Source organism: Mus caroli, unplaced genomic scaffold, assembly GCF_978045245.1.
Source record: "Mus caroli unplaced genomic scaffold, Mus_caroli_1 scaffold_6, whole genome shotgun sequence".
Lineage (NCBI taxonomy): Eukaryota > Metazoa > Chordata > Mammalia > Rodentia > Muridae > Mus > Mus caroli.
Genome location: NW_028227261.1, coordinates 10,786,861 through 10,804,083, shown reverse-complemented (window position 1 = coordinate 10,804,083; position 17,223 = coordinate 10,786,861). Strand labels below are relative to the sequence as shown.

At 40.6% G+C, this 17,223-nt stretch overlaps 1 protein-coding gene and 1 long non-coding RNA gene across 2 annotated transcripts in view; both read left to right on the top strand.

Moving 5' to 3' along the window:
* Positions 1 to 17,223, top strand: part of LOC147004104 (uncharacterized) — a 522,844-nt gene that overhangs the window by 192,488 nt on the left and 313,133 nt on the right. The gene's annotated exons all lie outside the window — the stretch shown is intronic.
* The window catches only part of LOC147004113 (uncharacterized), a 31,593-nt gene continuing 30,562 nt past the window's right edge, over positions 16,193 to 17,223 (top strand). Inside the window, exons 1-2 of the long non-coding RNA XR_015047287.1 lie at positions 16,193 to 16,288; positions 16,865 to 16,949. This is a non-coding gene — a long non-coding RNA (uncharacterized LOC147004113). The remainder of the gene's footprint in view (positions 16,289 to 16,864; positions 16,950 to 17,223) is intronic.

Genomic DNA, 17,223 nt, shown 5'->3' with positions numbered 1-17,223 from the left:
AAATGTTCTATAGATATCTGTTAAATCCATTTGGTTTATAACTTCTGTTAGTTTCACTGTGTATCTGTTTAGTTTGTGTCTCCATGATCTGCCCATTGCTGAGAGTGGGGTGTTGAAGTCTCCCACTATTATTGTGTGAGGTGTAATGTGTGCTTTAGTAAAGTTTATTTTATGAATGTGAGTGCCCTTGCATTTGAAGCATAGATGTTCAGATTTGAGAGTTCATCTTGGTAGATTTTTCCTTTGACAAGTATGAAGTATCCTTCCTTATCTTTTTTGATAACTTTTGGTTGAAAGTTGATTTTATTTGATATTAGAATGGCTACTCCAACTTGTTTCTTGGGGCCATTTGCTTAGAAATTTGTCTTCCAGCCCTTAACTCTGAGCAAGCATCTGTCTTTGACACTGAGGTGACTTTCCTGTATGCAGCAAAATATTGGGTCCTGTTTACATATCCAGTCTGTTATTCTATGTCTTATATTGGGAAGTTGAGTCCAATAATGTCAAGAGATATTAAGGAAAAGTGCTTGTTGCTTCCTGTTATTTTTAATATTTTTTTTTGTGTTTGTGTGGCTATCTTCTTATGGGTTTGTTGAAAGATTGCTTTCTTACTTTTTCTAGGGTGTAGTTTCCCTTCTTGTGTTGGAGTTTTCAATCTTTTATCCTTTGTAGGGCTGGATTTGTGGAAAGGTATTGTGTACATTTGTTTTTGTCATGAAATATCTTGGTTTCTCCACCTATGGTAATTGAGAGTTTTGCTGGGCATAGTAGCCTGGGTTGGTATTTCTGTTCTCTTAGGGACTGTATGACATCGGCCCAGAATATTCTAGCTTTCATAGTCTCTGGTGAGAAGTCTGGTGTAATTCTGATACATCTGCCTTTATGTTACTTGACCTTTTTCCCTTACTGGTTTTAATATTATTTCTTGGTTTTGTACATTTGGTGTTTTGACTATTATGTGATGGGAATTTCTTTTCTGGTTCAATCTATTTGGAGTTCTGTAGGCTTCTTGTATGTTCATGGGCATACATGTCCCTTTCTTTAGGCTAGGGAAGTTTTCTTCTATAATTTTATTGAAGATATTTACTGGCCCTTTAAGTTGGGACTCTTCACTCTCTTCTATACCTATTATCCTTAGGTTTGGTCTTTTCATTGTTTCCTGGGTTTCCAGGATGTTTAGTGTTAGCAGCTTTTTGCTTTTTGCATTTTCTTTTACAGTTGTGTCAATGTTTTCTATGGTGTCTTCTACACCTGAGATTCTCTCTTCTATTCTGTTGGTGATGCTTGTATCTATGACTCCTGATCTCTTTCCTAGGTTTTCTAACTCCAAGGTTATCTCCCTTTGTGATTTCTTTATTGTTTCTATTTCCATTTTTAATCCTGGATGGTTTTGTTCAATCCCTTCCCCTGTTTGGTTGTGTTTTCCTGCTATCTTTAAAGAGAATTTTGTGTTTTTTCTTTAAGAGCTTCTACCTGCTAACCTGTGTTCTTCTGTATGTCTTTAAGGTAGTTATTTATATCCTTCTTACAGTCCTCTATCATCATCATGAGATGTGATTTTAAACAGAGTCTTGCTTTTCTTGTGTGTTGGGGTATTCATGGCTCACTGTGGTAGGAGAACTAGGTTCTAATTATGCCAAGTAGCCTTGGTTTTCTGTTGCTTATGTTCTTGCTCTTGCCTCTTGCCATCTGGTTATCTCTAGTGTTAGCTGGTCTTTCTGTCTCTGACTGTGTCTTGTCCCTCCTGCAAGCCTGTGTAACTCCTGGGAGACTAGTTCTCTCTGGGAAAAATTTGGGTAATTAGGGCTATGGCACAGGGTCAGCTCTGGGATGCAGATGGAAACCAGAAGGATCCTGTCCCAGGCTGTGCCTTGGTTCCTGTGTCCTGATCGCTCTGGGTGGGTCGCTCTTGGGCCAGGATTTTGAGCAGACGTTGTGGTCTTCCCTGTGCTCACAGGTGCATTGGCGCTCATGGGAGTTCAGTTCTTTCCTGACAGTATTTGGGTATGGATCACTGTGGCACAGGATCAGCTCCCAGTGCAGATGGAAACCGGAAGGATCCTGTCCCCGGCTGTTCCTCGGATCCTGTGTCATGAGGGCTCTGGGCTGGTCCCTCTGAGCATAAGTGGTGGTCTTACTTGTGCTCACAGGTGTTTCCACACTCCTGAAAGACCAGTGTTTTCCCGGAGGTATTTGGCTATGGAGCGCTATTGCATCCCTTACATCTTTTAAGATCACCATGGATTAAAGCCTAACTTCAACAACAATAGAAACAACAGAAACCTACAAACTCATGGAAACTGAATAACTCTCTACTCTATGATTACTGGGTCAAGGAAGAAATAAAGAAGTAAATTAAATGCTTTCTAGAATTTAATGAAAATGAGGGCACAGCATATCCAAACTTATAGAGAGCAATGCTAAGAGGAAAGTTCATAGCACTAAATTCTTTCATTTAAAAAGTGGAGAAAGCTCAACTAACAATGGCAAACCTGAAAGCTGAAAGCTTTAGAACAAAAAGAAGCAAACACACTAAAGAGGAGTAGAAGACAAGAAATAATCAAACTCAGGGCTGAAATCAATCAATTAGTAGCAAAGAGAATACAAAGAATCAACATAACTAAGAGATGATTCTTTGAGAAAAATCAACAAGATAGATAAACTCTTAGCCAAACCAATTGTAAGGCAGAGAAGAAACAGTATCCAAATTATCAAGATCAGAAATGAAAAGGGAGATATAACAACAGAAACTGAGGAAATTAAAAAAAAAAAACACCACAAGGTTCAAAAGCCTGTACTCCACAAAACTGGAAAATCTAAATGAAATGGATGATTTTCTAGACAGGTACCATTTACCAAAGTTAAATAAAGATCAGGTAAACTAACCAGTCCTATAAGCCCTAAGGAAATATAAATAGTCATTAAAAGTTCCACAAGAAAAATAAAAAAATCCCAGGGTTATAGGGTTTTAGCACAGAATTTTACCAGAATTTCAAAGAAGAGCTAATACCAATTCTCCTCAAACAATTCTACAACATGGAAACAAAAGGAACATGGCCAAATTCATTCTATGAGGCAACAGTCACACTGATACCTAAAGCACACAGACTCAATAAAGAAAATTTCAGACCAATTTCTTTTATGAACATGGATACAATAACTGAAAGAAAAAATCATGTGATCATCTCATTAGATGCTGAAAAAGGCTGTGACAAAATATAACACCCCTTCATGTTAAAAGTCTTGGAGAGATCATGAACACAAGATATATACTGAAACATAATAAAAGCAAGACACAGGGCTGGAGGGATGGCTTAGTGGTTAAGACCACCGGCTGCTCTTCTGAAGGTCATGAGTTCAAATCCCAGCAACCACATGGTGGCTCACAACCATCCGTAATGAGATCTGACACCCTCTTCTGGTGCATCTGAAGACAGCTACAGTGTACTTAGATATAATAATAAATAAATCTGAAAAAAAAAGCAAGACACAGCAAGCCAATAGCTAATATCAAATTAAATGGAGAAAACCTTAACGCAATCCCACTAAAATCAGGGACAAGACAAGGCTGCCCACTCACTATCTATTCAATATAGTATTTGATGTTCTAGCTAGAGCAATAAGACAACAAAAATAGATCAAGGGAATATAAATCAGAAAGAAAGAAGCCAAAGTATCATTATTCACTGACGATATGATAGTGTACATAAGCACACCCAACCCCTGCCCACTGAAGTACCAGGGAACTTCTTCAGCTGATAAATACCTTCAGCAAAGGGGCTAGATACAAAATACAAAGAAATCAGTAGAGGTCTCTTATACAAATGACAAACAGTCTGAGAAAGAAATTAGGAAAACAACACCTTTCACAATGGCCACAACTAATATAAACTATCTTTGTGTAACTCTAACCAAGTAAGTGGAAGACCTGTAGAAAAAGAACTTAAAGTTTCTGAAGAAACTTTGTAACATAGTAAAATGAGCTTCTTGCCAAAAGCAATCTACAGATTCAATGCAATTCCCATCAATTTCAACACAATTTTTTTACAGTCCTTGAAATAGCAATTCTCAACTTTGTATGGAAAAATAAAAAACCCAGGACAGCTAAAACAATATTGAATAATAAAATAACCATCACCCCTGATCTCAAGCTGTACTACAAAGCAATTGTGATAAAAAAAAAACAAAAACAAAAAAAAAAAAAACCCTGTACGGTATTAGTACAGAGACAGACAGGTTGATTAATGGAATCGTATCAGAGACCAGAAATAAACTCACACACCTATGGACACCTGATTTTTGAAAAGGAAGCCAAAACTATGTAATGGATAAGAGAAAGTATCAACAAATCGTGCTCGTCTAACTGAGTGTCTGCATGTAGAAGAATGCAAATAGATCCATATTTATCACCTTACGCAAAACTCAAGTCCAAGTGGATCAAGAATCTCAATGGAAAACAGGATACACTAAATCAAATAGAAGAGAAAGTCGGAAATAGCATTTAACAAACTGGTCAGGAGACTACTTCCTCAACGGAATACTAGTTGCTCAGGCTCCAAGATCAACAATTGATAAATGGGAACTCGTGAAACTGAAAATCTTCTGTAAAGCCTTCAGATTGGAAAAAGATCTTTACTAACAGATATCTGACAGAGGGCTAATATCTAAAATATATAAGAAACTCAAGAAGTTATACTGTAAAAATAGAATACAGATCTAAACAGAATTTTCAACAGGGAAATCTTGGATGGACAAGAAGCACCTAAAGAAATGTTCAACATCCTTAGTCCTCAAGGAAATGCAAATCAAATGACACCAAGATTCTATCTTACAGCAATTGGAATGACTGAGTTCTAAAACTCAAGTGATATCACATGCTAGCAAGGATTTAAAGAAATTGGAACACTCATTTGTTGCTGGTGGGAATGCAAACTTGTATAATGACTCTGGAAATCAATCTGGCAGTGGAAGTAGTTCTACCTCAAGACCCAGCTATACGGCTCCTGGGCATTTACTCAAAAGATGATCCACCATACCACAAGGACATATGCTCTATGATGTTCATAGCAGCTGTATTCATGTAAGTACACATACATACATATCTATGTCTATCTCTATATCATCTCTCTATCTATATATTTGTGTGAGTGAACACACACACATACACACACACACACACACACGCTACCTGTATATATGTTTTCAGTTTAGAACCAGACTAGCATTTGGGGTGCTCTTGCCTGGAAAAGACAACCTCCCCAACTCCTGACTCACCTGCTATTGAATCCTGAATCACCCCCTAAACTGTATATAAACCGTATCCAGTTGACTGTAGCACTCAGTGTTGAAGCCTCATGGGCTTTTTATGTCTCCATCCTGTTTGGCATGTTTGTTCGTGTCATCCTGGTTTGGTTCCAATTTGGAGAGTCGTGTTGATGAGATTATAGGTATAGATTCTGATGTTACTAGGAGACACAATCTCATAGCAAACTCCCTGACCTTTCTTCTGTAGTGTTTCCTAAACTTTCAGATTGGGAACATTTTGTAGGTGTATCCAATGAGACAAGGCTCCACAACTCTGGGTTTTGATAGGTTGTGTTTTAATTGTGGCAGTGTCTGTATGTTGCAAAGAGAAGTTTCTCTAATGAGGGTGAAAATAAATGTTCATAAATTGTTAGAGATTATGCTGGTTTAGTAAATCTTTGGTTGTATAGATTATCCTCTGGTAACCAGGACTTTACTAGCCCTAAGGTGTTAGTTAAGTTTCCAGCACCAACATGGCCTCCTTGTTGAGCAAGTCCTAAATCAAATTAGAGAGCTGTTGGCTACCACCAAGCTATGTGTGGCACTTCTTCACCATTGCAGTTATCATGCTATGCTTGTTGTTTATGTGGTTCATAGGTGTCATGGCTGGGAAGGACAATTGGTTGCCTCCATCCTTTGGAAGCTTGTATGATGACTTCTGATGTCATGAAAGCTAGTCCTCAGAGAGGAGACTTTCAGGTCAGTTTCAACTCAGGGGCCTCTGAACCCTGTTTCTCATGTACATGGTGTCTTCATCAAGGTATTTAAATAAAAATTTTCTAATTTGTTATTATTTTGGGTTCTTTGCAGTTGTTTTATTTTTGGGTTCAGCGTTTCAGTATGGGTCCCAGACTGCCTTCAAACACAGTAGCTTTCTACCTCTCCCTTGGAAGTACTAGCATTGCTGGCATGTTCCACAAACTTTGGGATTTCTTTGAAGTTTTCAAAGCCGAACATCAGAACTGAACAGGAGGCACTGGGATGTTTTCCTTGTTAACTCTGAGACTAATTGTGTTTGAAGTGGTAGACAAGCTGCTTGAGGGCAGAAAATGAGCGTTGGTGTTACAAGTGGTTGGACTTTGAAACATCAAGGTCACCATGTAGTTTCTGATTCATGTCCAGAATCAGCATGATAGAGAATGGAGTGTACCAGGAGGGCAATTACTACTTGGTGCTGTGTTCGTTTTGATTACTGTCTCATGGGACTGAAGATATAAATTAGAATATACTATTTTGTATATTTACTTAACAATGCGTTCAAATGTTTGTATATACCTCTTGTGGCAGAGAAAGTGGTATAAAGTAAGGAGCAATTTAAAAATAGTAAAGATGAAGGATAGGGGTGTGACCTAGTGCTAGGACTCCTGTCTAACATGTTGGGACTCTAAGTTATATCCCTAGCACTACCAACAAACCAACAAAATCAAATGTAAAAATGAGAATTAATCAGTTACCTAACACCTAGAATGCATTGTAAATTGGCACACATTATTATTACAATGGTTAATCTTCATTGTCTACCTGATTGGTTTTAGAATCATCATGGAGACAAAGTATGTTTATGTGGAGCAATGGGCTGCACATAGACAGCCTGGTCTCCAGTCGAGCATAGGTCTTGAACCCTGGGTAGTGATTTCTACCTATATCATTCGATCATGTCTTCTGGACCCTCGGCTCCTATCGAAGTTACCACCCCCACAGCCCCCACAAGAGAGGTGTGTGGCTATCAGTCATGTAGGAGCACCACCAAGCCTTCCCACATGCAAATAAGGTTTCCCCCAAACTCTCAGTCCAACCCAATGAGAGGTACCTGCTGTCTAAGCCTGAATCACCCCCAAAACAGCATATAAATTCTATCCAGGAAATTAAAGGTGAGCGAGAACTACTCTGTCCCCTGAGTTTTTTGTTCCAAGAGCTGTAACACTTGAGAAGAGATCTTCTCTCCCAAAGATCTCCCTGAGGTCCTTCCACAGGCCTCACTGGTTTAGCTTCTTGTAGGCTCAGCCAGACAAGACTCAGTGCATGGCCAGCTTGGAGTTACTGAGCGACCTGGAAGAAAAGGCAGAGACTTCATCTCCCTGCCTGCACTCACTTCTCTTCACAGGAACCCTCACAGCAGGACTGGCCAGAGATCTCTGTGGAAAACCTCTGGTACCCAGGCCCACATGTTTAGGTTTGTCTGGATAGGTTAAATGAGAAGAGAAGATCTAGCTTGAGTGTGGGCAGTCCTGGGCTGGGGCTCCAGGACGAACAAAAAGGAGAAAGTGGGCAGAGCAGCAGCATTCATCTTCTGGCTGTGGCTGTAATGTGCTGTAACGTGCCTTTCTTTCCCTGAAATGATGGACTGTATTTTTTAAGGTATAAGTGAGAATAACAGCAATAATCATAATATGAGAAAAATGCTTTTTCTTTAAAATTGTTTATCAGATATTTGGTCATAGAAATAGGAAATGATACTAATGCAATATGAATGATCCAAATTAACAAGTAGGCAGGCATGGTGGTACTCATTCTGTAATGCCAAAGCATAGGAGGGTTAGGCAGGGGGATTGAAGGCTTAGAGCTAGTTTGTTCTCAATAGCAAGTTCTGAGCAGATCAGACTACATGGCAAGACGTTTTCTAATATAATTATAAGAACAAAAATCAGTCTTTTTCTATATTGGTGCGTGCTCTCTCTCTCTAATATTTACTATGACTAATATAGTTATATAATAATATACAATACATAATACATAATATATCATATACAACAGATAACATATAGCATATATACCATAATATATATGATATATAATATAAAATATATAACATGTAATATATAAAATAATATAATAATTAATATACTTGATAATATGATATAGAATGTAGAATAGAATATAAAATACAGTGTTACTAGTAAGAGTTACTATAACTAATATAATTATATTAATTACATATATATGTTATATTAGACAAAGGACACTACAGTGATAAATAACCTGAATGCATTTTTGTCTCTTTGAAATGCAATAGAAGTAGGTGTGAATATTCAGAGATTGGAAACTCATTTGTGAAACATAAACGGGGGTGTCATAGATATTACTAGATCCGCCATTTTATACAGTTAGTATAGTTCACAACATGCTAAGCCAGTGAGAGAGAGGTATGAGAAGAGGAAATTGAGTCAATCAAAGAAACAGATAAAAACAAAAGCAAAATTGAAATAAAGGAAATGGGGGGCGGGGCATGGAGAGAAACATTTATCACCAAGAAAACAGGATGGGAAGAAAAGAGGGATTCTGTTTGTTTCTTTTGAGATAGAGACTTTCACTGACCTGGAACTTGGTGTGTAGGTTAGGGGCTGATGATCAGGCACCAAGGATCTGCCTGAGGTTGTTAATATGACCCCAGGCCCTCACGTTTATAAAGAAAGCACTTTACCAACTCCTCATCCCCAGTCAAAAGAAGGGCCAAGGAGCATGCTCGGTGATATGGGGTGGGAATGAGGCAGTTATGGAGATATGACTGAGTAATCTGACTTTATACTTTAAAGCACTATGTGCGTTACTCTTATGTAGACATGCCATCTCCTAAGAAGATAAGTTCCCATTGTCCTTTAAGACAGTAACAAGCAATTCCCACTTCCTGGCCCTGGTATTCCCCTGTACTGGGGCATATAATCTTCACAAGAACAAGAGCCTCTTCTCCCACTGGTGGACTACCAGGCCATCTTGAGGGAGTGTTAGATGAATAATTCCATTGACTGAAGCACTGTAGACTGTCAAGGCCATCAGGTTGGAGTGAGGAAGTCTGGCTCTGAAGACAACAAAAAAGACATCAGATGCTCCTCCTAGGTCTCTGTATCTTCATGCCTTGGTCTATTTCTCACTGCCCTGAGAAATCTGAGCTCAACACGAACAGCTCCTGGAACCACATAGCTGAAAACCTTGTGTCCTTCACTGTATGGCAACTTCTGACCAGCTACTAGTCTCAGATGCAATGAGAAGTCACTTTGTCTTTTGTCTAGATTTGGTTTGGCCCTAAGTTGCTCCTGAGTCCTACTGACTTAGAGAAATACTTAAGGAAGAGAAAGAGGATTAAAAGTTCTTTCATCTGTATCAGAACCTTCAGAACAAGTGAGAGAACCTTTGTGTGTGATAGGGTTGGCAATGACGTTGCTAAGGCAGCTGCTTGAATGTGTGACCTGGTGTTTGTCTTATGCACGGAACACTCACTGAACAGTGCAGCTAGCCACAGGTGGACAAGACAGGAGAGAACAAATGACTTGGGGCTAGAAAGGAGAGGGACAGCATTCTAGAGTCAGGAGAGCTATGAGACTGTCTCCCCCTTCTCCCTGCCTGTGTTTGGCTGGGCTCTTCTTAGTCCTTCACATGCTCCATGATTTCTCAAATATGCTTCCAACATGCTGCAAATTCATTAATGCTTATTCTAATTATTATATTAATTAAATGAAGCCAGAGGTGGCCAGGGTCATAGTAGACTGTCCATCTCCTGATTATGCACTTCTAAGCGTGAAAATGTGTGGCAAAGAGGTGCTTTCCCCAAATCCAATTCAAAGTGTTATAAAAATGTAAGAAGTCAGCCAGCTAGCCAGCCAGTCAATTACTCCTCTGAGGCTATGCTTCGATTGCTACAATACCATTCTGAAACAACCTCATACCTTCTCTACAGTCATGGGCAGAACTTTATGTCTTCTTTTTCTCTTTATGATGATCATTAGGAGTCTCCTAAAAACTAGCTCTGGATGTCCAGTGTGAAGAAGGGACAGGTGGGACAGCAGTTATCCTCATTTTTGCCACTGAGCATCTGTGTGATGTCAACAAGTCACAAAGCCTTCCTAGGCTTTAACTTTCTCATTTGAAGAGTGAAGAGGAAGATGGATGGATGATTCTGTGCATCTCAGGAGCAGTACTCTCCTAGGCTCCTTGATGGCTTTGAGCAGACTTCTGCTGAGACCCAGCTCTGGGATGTCACCTAAATTGTGACCTTTCAGGACACTAGCACTGCAGCCAACCAACAGTGGATAGAGGGTGGGAAGAGGAGTCTACCCCACTAGGCTGCTGTTCTGCACCTCGCAGTTTTGAGATCCAGAGTGTGCATCAAGAGTTGTCTGAGCCATATGCTCCAAATGATCTCAGCAAATTTGATCCCAGCACTAGGGCTTAAGAAGATGCTTCTATCAAGGCCAGGTCCAACCAGGGGTTTTAAAGCAGGGAGGGACCTGAGAGACAGACGTGTAAAGCAGGAGTTGGTGTCCCTGGGAGGACATTAGCAATCTGACCAGTTCCCAGACTGGAAGTGGTCACGTGGCTCTTGGCTTATTACCAAAGTCAGGAAGGACATTCTTTTCTATGAGGCAGAAGACTCCTGGGAGGTGGAGACTTTCAGAGGCAGCTCTTTCTTTGCTGTTTGTGTGCATGATTTCTCTTTCAGAAATGCCAGGAGGCTTCATGTACGGCTTGGCTTGATAAGCCATGTTAGAATGAGAGGAATTATAAACGCTCGCCATTGTCACTATGCTATCATTATTATGGTAATGCAATCAGTAAAATAAACCTGCCTCTTGAGGTCTAGTGTAATTGGATTCTGCTGAATTGATGCAATTAAAAGAATTAGGGAGCCCATTAGGTGATTTATGTTTTCTATAAAAAATTTCTCAAAATAGCAAAAAAAGGAAAAGATTAGGCTTCACCCATGGCTTTGCTTTCTCTAGTCTAACACTCCACCTCCTGGAGAAACACTACATAGTATTTAAGACTCCAGATAGTTTAAAAACTAAGAAGACTGTCTAGCATCAACAAATTTGTACAATTAAAAAATAAATATACATAAATGAGAGGAGAAATTCTTACTTTATAGTTGATTTAGTAGCATTTCCTTAATAGCATTAGCTTCAAAGACGTGTGTAGCATGAATGTGCCAAACATTACATAATTGCAAAGAAATTAGTCAGAAAAAAAAATAATGAATGCCTTTAGGTTTGTGTCTTTGACTTGCAAACGAAAACTCAGAAGCTATTTACAGAGTTTGAAGCAATGATGTCTGGACCAGTGTCTAGTATATTTAATATTATTTCTTAGAATTTAAATTAACTTAAATAGCTATTGACTGAAGTCATCATACATAAGAAGCATTTTAGACAGTGACTGACATAAGCATCAATGAATTAATTTCTGTCCTGTTTTCCCTGAAGAGCTCAAGGCAAAATCCGTTTTGATGACTTGGGAATAAAAACAAATGTATGAGGGGAAAGGAAACTCAGAAGAAGAATAAAATCTAAAATCAGGTGGTGTGGCTTATGAAAACTGGTACTAGTAGATATACCATTTGTACTGGCTGGTTTTATGTGTCAACTTGACACAAGCTGAAGTTATCACAGAGAAAGGAGCTTCAGTTGAGGAAATGCCTCCATGAGATCCAGCTATGGGGCATTTTCTCAATTAGTGATCAAGAGGAAAGGCCCCTTGTGGGTGGTGCCATCTCTGGGTCTTAGGTTCTATAAGAGAGCAGGCTGAGCAAGCCAGGGGAAGCGAGTAAAGAACATCCCTCCATGGGCTCTGAATCAGCTCCTGCTTCCTGACCTGCTTGAGTTCCAGTCCTGATATCCTTTGGTGATGAACAGCAATGTGGAAAGTGTAAGCTGAATAAACCCTTTCCTCCCCAACTTGCTTCTTGGTCATGATGTTTTGTTCAGGAATAGAAACCCTGACTAAGACAGAGTGTTTCAGTGTATCTCTTCCCACACATTGCTAAGGCCACAGAAGTTCTCAAGATGGATCAGTAGATGGCTATAAGGCAGACACTGAGTGGCTTTTGGAGCTCTACAGGGATCCTCTTGGCACAGTAAGGACTTTCTGCCTGAGAGAAAGTGTACTTCTGGGGTGATGAGTCTTGGAACTCACTTTCTGTGAGGAGGAATACTGTCTTTTCTTTCTATACTACCTTTTAGCTTTTCTTCCATCTTCCCTCAGGGAAGGCAGGGCTGTTCTAATCATTGAAGGGCAACTGTGTTATATCCTATGATAGGGGACAGCTGGAGGCACGTCTTTCTAGCACCTATGGGTGCAATTCCTATGCACAATTTTTTCTTTGTTGTTCGAAATGCTTCTAAAATCTGCCTTCCTCTTCTAAGTTCATGGCTCTTTCAGGGTTCTCATAGCCATCATGCCTCGCCGACTTCACTGGAACTGTATTCTGTTCTGGGGGAGATTCCCCACCCGCTGCCCTAACAGTAGGACTTGATTACAGTTCATTTCTCATGTTCTTCTTCCCCACCATGGAATGAGCACTGGATCCAAGTCAGGCTCAAATGGATTCTCTGGAGGGTTAAAATAAGAACCAAGAAAATAGGACCCCCTTTTTTTCTGGTAGAAAAATTGGAGAGGCATGAGTCCAGGGCTCTACCGCCAACTCTAACCTATAATACATGAAAGACGGCACATGGGTTAACCTAGACCTCATTGAGAGGTACAACAGCAGAGAGATGAGGAAGGATAGAGTAGGTATGGCTAAGGAAAGTTGGGAAGAGAGATAAAGAAAGGAGGGAGGAAAAAATAATTAGGGAGACCCAATGACATTTCTATAATTTTAATCTTCCTAAGTGTCTTAGTCAGTGTTCTATTGCTGTGAAGAAACACCACTATCATAACAATTCTTAAAAAGGAAAGCATTTAACTGTGGCTTACAGTTTTAGAGGTTTAGTTCATTGTCCTCATGGCTAGGAAGCCATGATAGCCTGTGCAAAGACATTGTGGTACGGGAAAAATGAGAGTTCTATATTCAGATTCACAAGCATCGGGAAAATAGAGTCACTGGACCTGGCTTGGGCTTCTGAAACCCTAAAGTCCACCCCTAGTGACACACTTCCTCCAGCAAGGCCATACCTCCAAATCTCTTTAAGTAGTGGCACTCCCTAATGACCAAGCATTCAAATATTTGAGCCTTGTGGGGGCCATTCCTATTCAAATTACCATACAGTTTTGGTTTTTTCTCTTAAGTTCTATAATTCTACAATATAGTCTAGAAATCTCTATCCAGTGGATTAATTCTGAACTGAGTTTTCTTTTCATTTACAGTCTAAAGAACCTAGAACAAGAGAACTGAACTCTGCCTACCATTTCAGTCTTCTGGTTTTCCAGAAGTCCCTGTGTTTTCAGCTGCACAGACATGGCTGGCTCTCAGAGTCCCAGGAACCTCAGGTTCTTATGCTGCCTGAGACTGTCCCTTTTCAGGCTAATCTCTAATTCACTGTTGCAGTATTAAACTAACTGTAGTAGGAATTGGTTAGTCTTTGTACTGTTCTTATAGCTAGTTGTTTAGCTCTTTACAAGTGCTAGGATCTTATAGCAGAGAAGTGGCAAAATAAACCACTTTCTTTTTAAAATTGTTTATTTATTATTATTGGTGTTATTGATTTTTTTGTTTCTTCAAGACAGGGTTTTTCTGTGTAGCCTTGGCTATTCTGAGATTTGCTGCATATACCAGGTTGTCCTCAAACTCAAAAGGTCTGCTTGTCTCTGACTCCCGAATTTTGGGATTAAAGGTATGTGCTGCCATCTCCTGGCTGCTTTTTTTGGGGGGTGGTGGTTTTCGTTTGTTTGTTGTTGTTTTGTTTGTTTGTTTTGTTTGTTTGTTTTTGTTTCTGTTTTTGTTTTGATTTTCAAGACAGGAGTTCTCTGTGTAGCCCTGGCTGTCCTGGAATTCACTCTGTAGAACAGGTTGGCCTTGAACTCAGAAATCCGCCTACCTCTGCCTCCCAAGTGCTGGGATTAAAGGTATGCGCCACCACTGCCCGGCTACGACTGTATTTTTATTTCATTCAGAGACAACAACATTTTAAGTTTCCACCAAGAATAGGCATGTAGCAATGTTTTAACTTTGCTTTTACAGTTTGGCTGACAATTGTTATTTTTGTTTTCTGATAATAGCCATTTTTATTTTATTATTATTTTTTAATTAGGTATTTACTTCATTTACATTTCCAATGCTACCCCAAAAGTCCCCCAAACCCTTCCACCCCACTCCCACTTCTTGGCCCTAGTGTTCCCCTGTACTGAGGCATATAAAGTTTGCAAGACCAATGGGCCTCTCTTTCCACTGATGACTGACTAGGTCATCTTCTGATACATATGCAGCTGGAGACATGAGCTCCGGGGGGTACTGGTTAGATCATATTGTTGTTCTACCTATAGGGTTGCAGACCCCTTTAGCTCCTTGGGTACTATTTCTAGCTCCTCAATTGGGGGCCCTGTGATCCATCCAATAGCTGACTGTGAGCATCCACTTCTGTGTTTGCTAGGCCCCGGCATAGTCTCACAAGAGACAGCTATATCTGGGTCCTTTCAGCAAAATCTTGCTAGTATATGCAGTGGTGTCAGCGTTTGGAAGCTGATTATGGAATGGATACCCGGATATGGCAGTCTCTATATGGTCCATCCTTTCGTCTAAGCTCCGAACTTTGTCTCTGTAACTCCTTCCATGGGTGTTTTGTTCCCAATTCTAAGAAGGGGTGGATGGTCCACACTTTGATCTTCGTTCTTCTTGAGTGTCATGTGTTTCGCAAATTGTATGTTATATCTTGGGTATCCTAAGTTTCTGGGCTAATATCTACTTATCAGTGAAAACATATTGTGTGAGTTCTTTTGTGATTGGGTTACCTCACTCAGGATGATGCCCTCCAGGTCCATCCATTTGCCTAGGAATTTCATAATTCATTCTTTTTAATAGCTGAGTAGTACTCCGTTGTGTAAATGTACCACATTTTCTGTATCCATTCCTCTGTTGAGGGGCATCTGAGTTCTTTCCAGCTTCTGGCTATTACAGATAAGGCTGCTATGAACATAGTTGAGCATGTGTCCTTCTTACCGGTTGGAACATCTTCTGGATACATGCCCAGGAGAGGTATTGTGGGATCCTCCGGTAGTACTACGTCCAATTTTCTGAGGAATCGCCAGACTGATTTCCAGAGTGGTTGTACAAGCTTGCAATTCCACCAAAAATGGAGGAGTGTTCCTCTTTCTCCACATCCTCCCCAGCATCTGCTATCACCTGAATTTTTGATCTTAGCCATTCTGGCTGGTGTGAGGTGGAATCTCAGGGTTGTTTTGATTTGCATTTCCCTGATGATTAAGGATGCTGAACATTTTTTCAAGTGCTTCTCACTGGCTCTTTACTTTAAAAATTATATATCTATGTATATATTTGAATGTGGGCTTGTGCACTTAAGTACCCAAGAAGGCCAAAAGAGAGCATTGAATCTCCTGGAGCTGTTTAGATGGTTGTGAGCCATGCCATGTGGTTGCTGTGGTTAAAACTCAGGTCCCCTGTAAGAGCAGCGAGTGATCTTAGCCACTGAGCCATTTCTCTAGTATACAAGATAAGTCATTTTCTTTAACAAATGTGATGGATTGGGTAGTTTAAAATAAGAGAAAAATTAATTAAATGTGTTATGTATGTATGGTTACAGTTGGAGTCAGAGACAAGGGCCAGACGATGGCATCCTGTGGGCTGAGGAGCAGCAATAAACCATGATGGCAATAGAGGATCTGAGATGATGAGGACAGACACTTGAGCTGAGGAAGCAGTGCTATCCACTGTCTTCCTCCTCTCAAGGATATAGGTAATGTGGGAAGATGGAGGGCTGACAGCAGATGCTTGTAGGTGATTCCCAGGGAGGTGTCTGAGAAACACTTTCAGCTACTTTCCCAAAGCTAAGTGTTTCCAAAGATGCTTGAAACAGTTGTGTAGAGAACAGGATGGACCAAACTAGGAGATGTCTGAGCAACTGATGTCCCTTGTGATTCTCAGAGTGCCATGAGGTGAGCCCTCTGTGACATCACAGGGTAAATCCCTGCCTTAGTAATAGCAGAGTGCTTAGCCTGAGGATAACTCAGAGTCTAGCAAGGAGGTCTGGGATTCACACTGAGCACGTGTGTCTGCCTAGGCTTGGCTGTTTTCTGGGATGGACTACCTGAAATTCATCACGTGAGTAGCTCACTCAGTGCGAGGCACTTCTTCACTGGGGTCTTAAGTGGGGGAGGCAGAAATAGGGAGAGGGACTTAAAGTGTTTCTGATTGAAGACAGCTCTAAGACTGTCTTCAAGAGAGCTAAGGGGAGCTAGAAACAGATCAGAAGTCTCACAGTAGTGGGAATGGCCTCAAGACTGTAGGAAGAAGAACCCCTCACTCACCAGGAGGAGAGGCCTTGGAAAGAAGCCATATATATATATGGACCAGGACTTGAGCCCCCAGCCTAGGCCAGGAAGGAGGGAACAGTGCTTTTGCCACGCCCACATTTGACCATCACACATAGCTTGTCCAGGGAAGGAGGCAGAGCATCCCTGACACTGGTATCTGATCTTCCCTGGTGACTTCAGTCCCTGGTAGTAGCAATCTTTGTATGTGTACTCAGAGAGCTGCCACAATATGAGTCAAACATCAATGCCAGTATTAAGGGAAAACGCCATGACAGCACCTTCCTCTCTCATTCTATACTCAAATACATGTTTTCATTTTGTAGGTGTGTTGTATACATTCTTATGTATGTGCTCATGTCTGCAGGTCCACATCCATATGTGTGAAAGTGCATGAGGAGGACATGGAATGATGCCACATATCTTGCTACAAATAAGTATAAACAGTTGCTGTAAGTATCAGAAAGGTGTGTGTGTTTGTGCATATGGGCATGCTAAAGAACTTGCCAAACAAGTACTCAGGGAGACAACACCTACAGCTCACCAGCTGTAGTTACACAAGTCAGGGTACTTTATGTTAAGAGAGAAAGCACGAGCACGGTCGTTCCTCATGTTACATCTAGGCACATGGGAAGAAGCTGGGGAGAGGTGTGGTCAGCCTCTGTTACCTCATATAGCCTGTTGCCATGGTTAAAGGCTGTGGTGTTGGTGTGAGGGAGCTCAGGG